Genomic DNA, 12,256 nt, shown 5'->3' on the forward strand with positions numbered 1-12,256 from the left:
ACATCCAGCTCTGTCAGAACGACCTTTTCCTTTCACCCTTACATGTGTATCTGGCTTCATAGAATCACTACAGTGCAGAAGGAGACCATTCGGCCCATCGGGCCTGCACCGACAACAATCCTACCCAGGCCTTATCCCTGTAACCCCACGTATTTAACCTGCTAATCCCCCCGACACTAAGGGGCAATTTAGCATGGCCTATCAACCTAACCTGCACATCTTTGGATTGTAGGAGGAAACCGGAACACCCAGAGGAAACCCATGCAGAAATGGGGAGAATGTACAAACTCCACGCAGACGGTCACCCGAGGCCAGAATTGAATCCAGGTCCCTGACGTTGTGAGGTAGCAATACTAACCACTGTGCCACCATGCCCCCCCCTGCTTCCCTTTAAATATATTTATGCTATTTCTCTCAACTACTTCTTGTGACAGCAAATTCCACATTCTTACCACTCTTTGGGTAAAAACATTTCTCCTGAATTCCCGATTAAATTTATGAATGATAACCTTATATTTATGGCCCCAAGTATTGGTCTCCCCTATGAGAGCTAACAGCTTCTCTGCATCGAGTCTGACAAACCTTTTCATGTTCTTCAAGATTTCTATCACATCTCCCATCGTTTTCAATCTGTCCTGATATATATAACATCTCAGTTCCAATATCACCTTGGTAAATCTTTATGCACCCATCACAGCCTCTATTTGTTTTTTCTAATGTAGAAAATAGAAGCCATTCAGCTCCTTGAGAATATGGGGACCAGAACTGTGCACTGCATTCCAAGTGCGGTCTAACAAGGACAACTTCTCGGCAATTGATATAGGAATATTGAAAAGGAGTTGCAAGAAGGGTCTAAATGACAACTTGAGTTGAAGGGCCAAGTGGCCTCCTTATGTGCTATCACATTCTTTGATTGTCTAAAGGGTTACTGGTTGTTTGCAGCTGAGCTATTTAGAGCTTTTTAGCAGCTAACAACAAAACAGGTACCAATAGTCTGCTGAAAAATGTAAATGTGTCTCGAGATGAGATGCTCTGAAAGTTCCTTCACAGAGACTCTACTTGCTGTTATTGATGCTGGTCACTGGTCCACAATGATCAAATCAAATCATAGAATCATAGAAACCCTACAGTACAGAAAGAGGCCGTTCGGCCCATCGAGTCTGCACCGACCACAATCCCACCCAGGCCCTACCCCCATATCCCTACATATTTTACCCACTAATCCCTCTAACCTACGCATCTCAGGACACTAAGGGGCAATTTTAGCATGGCCAATCAACCTAACCCGTACATCTTTGGATGTGATGAGTGTTTCCTTCTACAAGATCAACGGTGGATTAAAAGCGTATCTTCATGGAGTACTGAAAGCAGATAAATAAATTGCATGTGCCACCTTATCCTTGCTTGACTGTTAGATGCTCCTGTCATGGGAATATAAGAGATTGCGCGCAATGGCCCGTCGAGCTTGCCCCACCATTCCATACAATCATGGCTGATCTTCACCTTCAAGTTCTGTTTCACACTTGCTGCCTTGATTCCCTAAGAATCCAATCTTCATCTTAAATATATTCAGTGATGGGGTAGAGAATTCCACCGATTCACAACCCTTTCAGTGGAGATATGTTTCCTCATCTTACAGTCCTAAATGAAGCCCCCTTATCCTGAGACTGTCATCTATTGTTTACCTAAAGAACGTTATGACTGCAAAATTGGCTCCATACCGTCAGTAATTTTGGCCTTCAAACCAAAATGGCACCTGCACCACTTCTGTTCACTTCTGGCATACCCCACAAGAATGCCATCTTCGAGGCATTACCATAGTTGGGACAAATGGCATTGGTAGTATTCAGAAAGAGCAGATTGTAATGTCATTCAGCATCTAATACTGATTTGATGCCAGGGCTGACATTGTGGACCTTGCTCCTCTACTTAATGTCCTCTCTTAAACGTGTATGGATAAATATGCATTCAACAATCTGTGGTTTCCCCACTATTGGTGCTATTTAATGGGGTCATCAGCAACATGCAGATTACCACTGGCTATGTTTGTGAAATCATTGGGATTTGGAGGAGTTCCTTATGGTTGGTGGAAGTCCACAAGAGATAATGTTGCACGTGGGGAAGGTGTTGCTTGTGTTTGCGAAGGCCGTGAGATTGATTCCAATTGTGGGCACTATAGTAGCAGTCACTCATGCTGACCCTTGAGAGGTAGATGGTACAGAGGCAGAGATAAGAGGGCAAGCTGCTCTCAGAGGGAGGTAGGGGAAGAGGGAGAAGGGCTCACAACAGAAGGCATAGTCCATCTAGTGTCTTCCACAGTACTTTATTGGTACCACCTAAGCCAGGAACAGTAGGTTTAATGCCTAATATTCACACAGGAGATTCCCACCAAACTCTGCCACTTTTCAGCACGATACAAGGATGATGCTTTCTATGGCCATGAAATTGACAAAGGCCTTCAATCCCCACAACAAAACATTCAGTATTTGATACAATACCTAACCTTGTGCATTCTCCTAGTGCTTGTCTGTCCTCGTGCTGCTATGCTACCGGAATGGCTGCATCACAGATGGTGCAAGGCTGCTGACCTCCAGTGGGGAGACTGCAGCTGACTTTGGAGGCTGCCCTCGAGCATTTCTGAGCCTAAAAGGTTTGAAATAAAAGCAGCAAGTACTGGAAATACTCAGCGGACCTGGCAGCATCTGATTTGATTTGATTTGAGTTATTATAGTCATATGCATTAGTATACAGTCAAAAGTAATGTTTCTTGCGCGCTATGCAGACAAAGGATACTGTTCATAGAGAAGGAAAGGAGAGAGTGCAGAATGTAGTGTTACAGTCATAGCTCGGGTGTAGAGAAAGATCAATTTAATACGAGAGTGGAAAGGGAATAGAGTTAACGGGTGGGATTTTCCTCCCCCTCCATGGTGGCAGGAGATGGACGAGGCGGTCTGCCACTCACTGACGGTGGGATTTTATGCTCCTGCCATTGTCAGTGGGGTATCCTGTTGAAACACCCCTCACACGAGGAAAGCCATGGCGGGGGTGCATCGTCGGTGGGGCCGTAAGAGCCTGTCGGTGTGAATGGCAGCAGGATTTCGGCCAACATTTCCAGTTCAATATGACTCAAAGATCTGGCTTCGGACTGTAGGACCTCTCCATAGGAGACTGGCTGACTGACTGACCCGCAACAGCTGGAACACTGGCGGAATGGCAGAGGTAAGAACACAAAAGCCACCATCCTGAGAGAGGATGGCAGGTTGTTCTCCAGAGTCTCTGCCACTCTGTCCAGGCAGCACCTCAACAAATCAGGAATTCTGGTGGAGCTCAGATTCGCTGTGGGAGCCCCTTTCAGCACCAGCTCGCCAGATTCTGCAGCATTGCATCAGAAAACCATGGGTCATGCTCTCTGGCCTGTTGCGCTTTTCAAACTTCTTTCTGGCCTTTGTCTCCTATTTCAACACTTCCAAGCCCTGTTGAAGCAGAATACACCTCGACTTTAAATAGTGCATGCTAGCTGTAAGTGGCTTTAGCCTCTCATGAACTGCGACTGAGGCACACCGCCATTCAGTGGTGCATTTAGCCCCAAACTGCTGCACGCCACAACCATTATAATTAGCAGGCAGCAGGAAATAGATTCATAGAATCCCTACAGTGCAGAAGGAGGCCATTCAGCCCATCAAGTCTGCATCGACTCTCCGACAGAACACCTTACCCAGTTCCTCCACATATTTACCATGGCTAATTCCCCTAACCTACATATCTTGGGACACTAAGGGACAATGTAGCATGGCCAATCAACGTAATTCACATATCTTTGGACTGGGGATGGAAACCGGAGCACCGAGAGGAAACCCACGCAGACACAGGGAGAACGTGCAGCCTAGCCCAGGTCCCTGGCGCTGTGAGGCAGCAGTGCCAGCCACCGTGCCGCCCGTGCATGCTCCCTGTATTACTTCGATCAGGCGCAGGTTAATTGCATCACAATCCCCACGTCTAGTTTCAGGATCCATCCCTTACATTTTATATCGTAAAAAAATATTTCTGACGTTCTTACATCGCTCATTCCATCTGCATTTGTGACCTGGATCTAAATGGCTTCCAGCTAAACGCACAGTCGGATAAAATACTTTAAAAGGTTTAGAATTTGTTTTAGGGTTCTTTTTCTAAAAATACAAATGCTTTTACTGAAAAAGGTAGGTGGTACACAAAGGAGGAACACAGCTTTGGGAGAGAAAAATGCCTTTGTTGAACATGTGAAGATGGAGATAATTTCAATGTTAAGAACAGGGAAGCTATTTTGGGGTGGGGGGGGGAGGGGGGAGAGTCACACTGATAATGTTGCTTCTGTTAAATATGGCAATCTGTCAAATAAAAACTCCAAAATGATTTGTCAAATGTAACAGCTGGTGGAGAAATGCTCCATAACAATTGCAGCAGTAATATCGCTGAAAGCTCTCCCTGTTTGACATTTATAAAAGAATAACTGAAATATCTTTTCTTAACTGGCATTAATGTGACAGATATGTTTGCATTTATTAGATTAAGTTATTCCTCAAAGTAGGACAGAGTGAACCTTCCTTCCTACTCAACAGCAGGCTGCAAAAACATATTAATGGCTCACCATATAATTGTTAAGGTTGTTTGCGCAGATAGTCAAATGTCTAAGTGTAACCTGAAAATAGTCTTTGCTGCCAGTGCTTGATTCACTCAAAGTCTACAGAAACAAACGTAGAAGGTACGCCAGGAAAATGGCAGGAGGATATTTCAATTGCAAAATTACACTCATGGCATGGCCAAGGATTGAAGCTGACATTTTCTGCGGAGATTCTGGAACTTTCTGGTGCTATTATTCCAAACTTCAAGGGATGGAAAATCACTAAGCAAGCCAACTTGATCTACGTTAGTGTGCCCCTCAAAGGCCAGCTCGAGAGTGTTATCGACAGGCTCTGAAGGGCAGAGGTTATCACAGGATCCTGCGGTGCAGAAAGAGGCCATTTGGCCCATTGGGTCTGCACTGACTCTCCAAAAGAGCATCCCACCCAGGCCCACACTCCCCCCCCCCCCCCCCCCCGCTATCCCCGTAACCCCGCGCATTCACCCCACTAATCCTCCTTAACCGACGCAGCTTTCTCCTGCTGCTTGTCTTTTCAGATGGAAAATGGTGGTGCTGAAGAAAACCAGAAAGGAGAAATGAAAACAAAAATTAAAGTGGATGGGGATAATTTACCGCTCGCACAGTCCCCGCTGTACCTTGCAGTAGTTTAACCTAGCAGTAAGTGTCTGAACATCTGGTACTTTGATCAAATAGTTTAGAAACTCAAATAGTCAGTATGCCAAACATTATAAAACCAATCTGTTGGTACTTCACTGTCAGGTTAACACATTACAGGGTATAGGAGCGGCTGTGCTGTAGTAATGATATATTTAAGCATCACTAATTAGGCTTCCTGGATTTTGCTATCTTTAGCAATAATGCAGCTAAGACTTGATAAAAAAGCAAAGCTATGCTGTCAAGAAGCAGTTTGGTCAGATGCCTGGATCAGGATTTCTATCAACTGCGGATAAAAATAGCCAATTTGCAAATCTTTGCGCTGCTGCCTATTTAATCATTAATTCAACAGCTCAATTTAAACAAAACCAACAGGAAACCAAATGATTTAAATCAAGTTAGCTTTCTAAAATATAGTGCTGCTCTGTCTTGTTAATACTAGGAAGGTGAGTATTAAAAGGAGAGACAGATGGATCATGGTTTCACAGAACAAATATTGATAGCTCATGATAGCCGTGTGGGTAAGTGCACTGCCTGACGTACTAAACCGTGCAGACCAGAAGGTACCAAGTTTATTCCCTGACCTGCTCTAAGTTATCTGATCCCATCCACTACCAGCAAGCTTCCCTCCAATTCACAATATCCTGACCTCGAAATTTTGTCCTGGTTCCTTCCTTGTCGCTGGGGCCTAATCCTGGAACTCTGTCTCCAGCAGCACCGTGGGTGGACTTACAGCATACAGATTGCAGTGGTCCAAGGTGGTCGAGGACAATTAGAGATGGACACCAAGTGCCAGTGAAGCCCGCCTCCCATAAATGAATAAATAAAAAGAGTGGATCAGCTGAGGTCCTTCAATTAACCTCCTGCTCTAGGGCTAAGGAAAGAGAGAATCTGAAGCTCTCATTCCCTATCTGTCGGAGGGATCAAACAAGTAGAGTCTTTGAGACCACCTGGAGTTTCAACAAGAGTTTTACTCAAGCTTGTACTGTATATACAGGAGAGCACCCAGAGAACTAACTCAGGGCTATTCTTCTGAGTGACTCTGCTCAGGTGGGTTCGAACAGCATTCTGATACTAATTCATGTTATAATGTGTACATTCAACCTTCCGATTAACTGTTAACTGTTAATTCAGGTTTTGTCATTTCAGAACTATACCTGAGATTGACGATAATAGAACATATGGTCCCGTTTCCTGATTAAGCGATCTCGCACAACATTATTTCAATTGCCCTGGTGATGTTATTTTACACTGTTTCCCCCTTTATCTCCTGTGTTGGTTGTTTCTACTTCTGTGTGATATGAAATCATTACAAGCACCTTCCGACATGTAAATTTATCAATCACTACAACTAGCACCCCTTTGACCATGTCTTTGGTGTTTTTGATTAGGTTTTCTGGGGGCTCAAAGACTTTATGCATTCTTCCCAGACATGGTGGTGTCATGGTGGACAGTGCCTTGGATCTCCATTGTTGTTACTATTTCTGGTATCCACCATCTGATGTGTGGCTGTCTGGTCCAATCTGGGGTGGGGGGGGGGGGTGCAGGGGGGTGTAATGGTTACTCACAGTTTGTCTTCCTGCAGTAAGCTTTCATATTTCAGGCTGGCTGCAGCTTTAACCCTTTCTCCTTGTTTTGCGGCAGCCTATGTTCTCATAAATCTAATCCTTCCGCACAGTCTCTGTGTGGTAGGGATCTATCTGGCCGGTTAAGATCACTCTCAACTGTATTTATCCCAGAATTACTATCATGGCTCATAGCTGAGGGGGGACCATAAGAGTGAAGTGTCAGATGATGTACAGTAAAAAATTGTATAATTCGATAATTGGTGCCCCACAGGAGAAAAATTGAGGAAATTAGCAAAGAAAATGCAGCAGTTGGATCAAGAATTTTATACAGAATATAAAAAAACAGGCAGGGCTTAGTTCCTAGGGAATGCCATACAGTGAAGGTTGTATGGAACAGGTTTACTCCTCTCTTACTACCAGAAGAAAGGAATGAACCCATGCCTCGGTGCTCTAGACTAAAGAGATGAGCACCAGTTCGCTACACCCAGCCTACCTCAGACACAGAGCTTGAGGAACCGGACCTGGCGCTTAAACGCCTCAAGAGGCTTTTGAAGCAAACAAACTGCCGAGGTTCATTGGACCGAGAGGAGAAGGAATGTAATGACTTTAACGAGGCCTATAATGTGGACCCCTTAGAAGACGAGCTCCCAGATTAAGGTTTGTTCAATCAGGGAGCCCTACACATGTACATAATGCAGAGTGCCAGGGTTACTGGAAATCTGAGTTTATACCCTCTGCCTGGAGGTACCTGTCTAAGCGATGCTTACTCTGTAAATGAATCTAATTTTGGTGAAGGGACACCGGCCTCGGAGGAGTTATTTAATCTTGGAAGTTTTATTAAGTGTCTTTTCATTTCCCCCAGGAAATTAGATGGTCTGGAGAGAGTTCTTGTGCAAATTGCACTCATGTTTTGCAAAGGAATTAGCTCACTGGGCCTAAAAGGACATTTGTTATTTCACACTTTTTTTTTAATACCAATCTTGTTTACTAATGCAGAATAGGGAGTAGATTATCCCCTTACTGCAAAAATACTTTAGGCAAGTCATTCATTTACTGTCAGAAAGTGCTTTTCAGGCTTGTTTTACTGGACTTAGTGCTTTAGATTTCCGATAGCTTGTGAATTATTATGACCCATTGCTGGTGCTGCATTTGGTACAGCAGGCCGGTATATTTCTCTGTGTGTTCAGCCATTCCATCTGTACTTTTGACTAGGTCAACTACTTACTCTCAAACATTTGACCTGCCATCACCTCAGCAAATTGAATTGGTGCATTAATTGAATTAGACCTGTTCAAACACTGGGCAGAATGTAGCAACCTTCTTGCAGTTAAAACTGATTTAGTCATAACAGTGATTGTGACCAGGAGTCATTTGGAGTTATTTGATGGGAATGTTTTACTTTGGGGAGTAAGAATGAGGCACACAGCACAAATGCATAGCAATACACCAAATTAAAACTCAATGGTTTATCCAAGGAACACCCTGGAGAGAAAACAATCCCACTCTTGGGGTTGGGAAAGAGAATTCATTTTTCTGAAACGTACAACCAAATTACTTCACTTAATGCAGGCAAGGAGTGTAATTTGCAAAGTGCATATCATTTGAAGTGAAGCCACACTTAGTAAAACACATTGGGCTGGATTCGTACCCTTGAGTCGGGGAAATTCCCAGAGCAGCCTGCCCACCTCGGGAGAAAGTGCCAGGAAGGATGGGATTTTTATTTTGAGCAATGGTTACAAAGTGCGATTTAGCCCCGATTTGGAGGCAGCTACGGAAGCAAACTGTTTAAAAGGCCTGCCTTGGTGCTGTGAGGCTTTGTACCACTCATAATAAAAACAGAAAGACCCTCCAGCCCTCATCAGCCTCACCCCCTAAACTTCCCATAACCTATCCATGCCTACCTCCCCCACCCATTCTCTATGGTCCTTCATGCTCCCGTGTCAACCTATGTCCCCCTAGCCAACCCCAATGCCCCACATGTCCGCATGCCAAGCTATAGTACTTCCATGCCCATTTATCATTACACAGTGTATAGAATCAATGGACTTTATAATGGCAAAAAGTATCCAAAAGATTCTTGAAAACATTCATTCACCTTCCACTTTCTTTAAAAAATCTCCTTTTTACTTCAGTCTAATAAATTGTGAGTCATCCAAATCTTTACAAATCAACAGCTGAAAATGCAAGCATTTGAAACCTCTTTATCTTGTGTAAATAAACATGATGCAATTGACAGCATAGATCAGAGAGCCAGAGCTGTGAATCAAACAATTTTTTCCCTGGGCTTCGGTTTTTCCATACTCCAATGGATTTCCAGGCTCTCAGCCAACTCTCATTGTGCATTCATGGCTGAGATCCCAGACATCCCATTCCGCCCCAACCCAGTGCTGGTTCTCTTGTCAGTTATCTTTAACCTGTGTCCTTTGGTTATTGAGTCCAGTTTTTCCTTATCTACTCTAACATAGATCTCATAATTTTATTCTATTCAATTTCCCCTTGGTTTTCCCTGGCCTGGCACAGCTTTCCTCGTCTCTTCACATAACTGAAGCGTTTGTCCCTGATACCATTCACATAAATCTCCTGTGCGCTCTCTCCAAGACTTTGACATCCTCCCTAAGATGTTGGAATTGATCATAATACACCATTTCAGCATTACTTCCTTGCTTTTATTCTCCTCAGCTGATGTGGTTACATCGAGGGCATTGTAGCGGTATTTTAAAAGTGATCCTGTATGTCCTATTTCAGTGACATTCTGGTAACAAGCTATTCATGATATTGCCTTGTAACTTTTTTAAATGAAGCAATGCAACTGGTGAACGGTTTATTTCTGAGGAATGGTGTTTCGAATAATACCTAAATACTGGTGGCATCAATGAGGGATCAGAACAGTGGATTTTGTTCGATGAACTTTTTTTTTGAGACGCCTTGGGCGGATTCTCTGGCCATGCTCGCCTGAAAACCAGAGATTCCCGCCTGACTTCAATGGACCTTTACATGGTCCGCCCCTCCATCTGCTAGAATTTCAGTGGCGGGTGGGATGGGAGAATTCTGGCCCTTAAATGTAGGTTTGCCCCAGTTTCAATTTTCTTTGTTCTTTAGAGGCATATGGTCCCAGAAGGGTAGGGGGTTTTAGTTCAGTCGGGCAGCATGGTCGGTGCAGGCTTGGAGGGTCGAAAGGCCTGTTCCTGTGCTGTAATTGTCTTTGTTCCTTGTTCTTCGTTCATCCATTACTTCAAACGGAACTGAAGGATAAACATTGAGAGACTAAATTGAGCGGAGCACTTGTCTCGGCAATATCATTTTCAGAATTCCAACGCTCATTCGCAAAAAAATGTATTAACCAGGAGTACATAAAAAATTGATTCAAAATGTATCGTCATATTGCATAGTGCCTTATTCTATGCTCGCTCACAAAACTACACAACAATGTATTTTGGGTACATATCTGCATGGGGTGTTAATACAAATGAACTTCTTTGCTGCTCCTGGGCATAGAAAGTGGTTGTAATCTGCCAGGCAAGCATGGCTTTGGGCTACTGAGCTGGGATTGTCAAACACTAGTGCACCAAGTGGCTGTTGGAGGGCTCTGGAATGTACTATAATACACTGGTGCTGCAAGTTGATTCCACAATCTGTCAACATTGGAATATGCAGTCAAAGGAGAACTATGATTAATTATTTGCAGTTGTGGCATGGAGTGACTGGATGACATAAATATATAAACAGGTCGTTTGGAGGAATTAAGAATAATTAGAAATAATTAGGAACAAGTTGTTTATTGTAGAACAAACGAGTCAGGCAATACACACAGAGAATGGAATGGTTGATAGACCTAGTATTCTTATGCAAATCATTTCACATTTATTGACGCATTTTTGCTTTACCATGGCTAGTAATGGTTACTTTGATGTTTTCATTTGATTTATTATTGTCACATGTATTGGGATACAGTGAAAAGTATTGTTTCTTGCGCGCTATACAGACAAAACATACCATTCATGGAGTACATAGGGGAGAAGGAAAGGAGAGGGTGCAGAATATACAGTCACAGCTGAGGTGTAGAGGAAGATCAGCTTAATATAAGGTAGGTATATTCAAAAGTCTGATGACAGCAGGAAAGAAGTTGTCCTTGAGTCGGTTGATACGTGACCTCAGACTTTTATATTTTTTCCAAGTATCAGGACAGTGGAGCAGGTGTCTGTGTTCCCAGCCCCAAAGTAAAACAACATTCTCCCATTGAATAACTCCAAAACCACCCTTATACATTATTGATTTGAGTATGATCCAATGTTTTCACAGAATCACTGTTGCAGCGTTAATGTTGCAACAGTCACCCTAGTGTTGCTATGGTTCTAACTCAATAGATGCATGGAATCAATTTGCTGCAGTGATTCTAGGTCAGATTTTTAATGAGTGTAAAGAGTTGACTGATCATGATTATAGTTGGTTGGTGGCACAGAAAAAAAGTGGCCTTAGCCTGAATCTTAATCAACAGATGCAAAACCACCAGTATTGCACACATTCAAATCTCTCCATGGCCTCACCCTACTTATCCCTATAGCGTCCTCCAGCCCCATAATCCTGTAATGTATCTGTGTTTCTCTAATTCTGGCGTCTTGAGAATACCTGATTTTTATCATTTCACCGTTGATGGCTGTGCCTTCAGTTTTTTTTTATTAATGTCACAAGTAGGCTGACATTAAGACTGCAATGAAGTTACTGTGAAAATCCCCTAGTCGCCACACTGCGGCGCCCGTTTGGGTACACTGAGGAAGAATTTAGCATGGCTAATTCTAATAGTCAGGGGCTATTGTAAACCCCACTGGAGTGAAACACTCCTGGCAGGTGAGGGGCTAGCGGGCCCAGAGATTTCAGTCTCGGGCTGCTAATGAGATGAAAATCTTAATTTAAGTAAATTAGACAGCGGCCGGAAATCCGGCATCTGGAGACTCGCGGAGACCATGGCATCCAGCGGGAAGCCTGCTAAACAGCCTCCGCTTTCATCTCCCAGCCCCTGCACTACTTTATCCCTCTATTGACAACAGATTTTCAAATTATATCTCCAAGGGACAACATACAGATGAGGAAGAGGAGGGAGCCAATTTTAGGCCCCTGGGGACTCCAAAGGTCATGATGTGAAGATGCCGGCGTTGGACTGGGGTAAACACAGTAAGAGTTTTAACAACACCAGGTTAAAGTCCAAAGGCAACAGTTCAGACAAATTATCGCTGCAGATGCTGTGGCTAAAATCAGGTTGTTCAGAGGGGAACCAAGCTAGGGTAGCCCGACTGGCTGTATAATGGTAAAGGAGGTTGGTGTCATAAATTGTGTCAAAAGTTGCATAAAGGACAATGGGTTTGGGGGTTGGGGGTTTGCTACAAACCTCACTCACAATCACACTGTTAGCGGGTTGTTT

At 43.6% G+C, this 12,256-nt stretch overlaps 1 protein-coding gene across 3 annotated transcripts in view; it reads left to right on the forward strand.

Moving 5' to 3' along the window:
- The window catches only part of LOC144505046 (teneurin-2-like), a 2,673,959-nt gene that overhangs the window by 2,082,737 nt on the left and 578,966 nt on the right, over positions 1–12,256 (forward strand). The window lies entirely within an intron of this gene.

Source organism: Mustelus asterias, chromosome 16, assembly GCF_964213995.1.
Source record: "Mustelus asterias chromosome 16, sMusAst1.hap1.1, whole genome shotgun sequence".
NCBI lineage: Eukaryota > Metazoa > Chordata > Chondrichthyes > Carcharhiniformes > Triakidae > Mustelus > Mustelus asterias.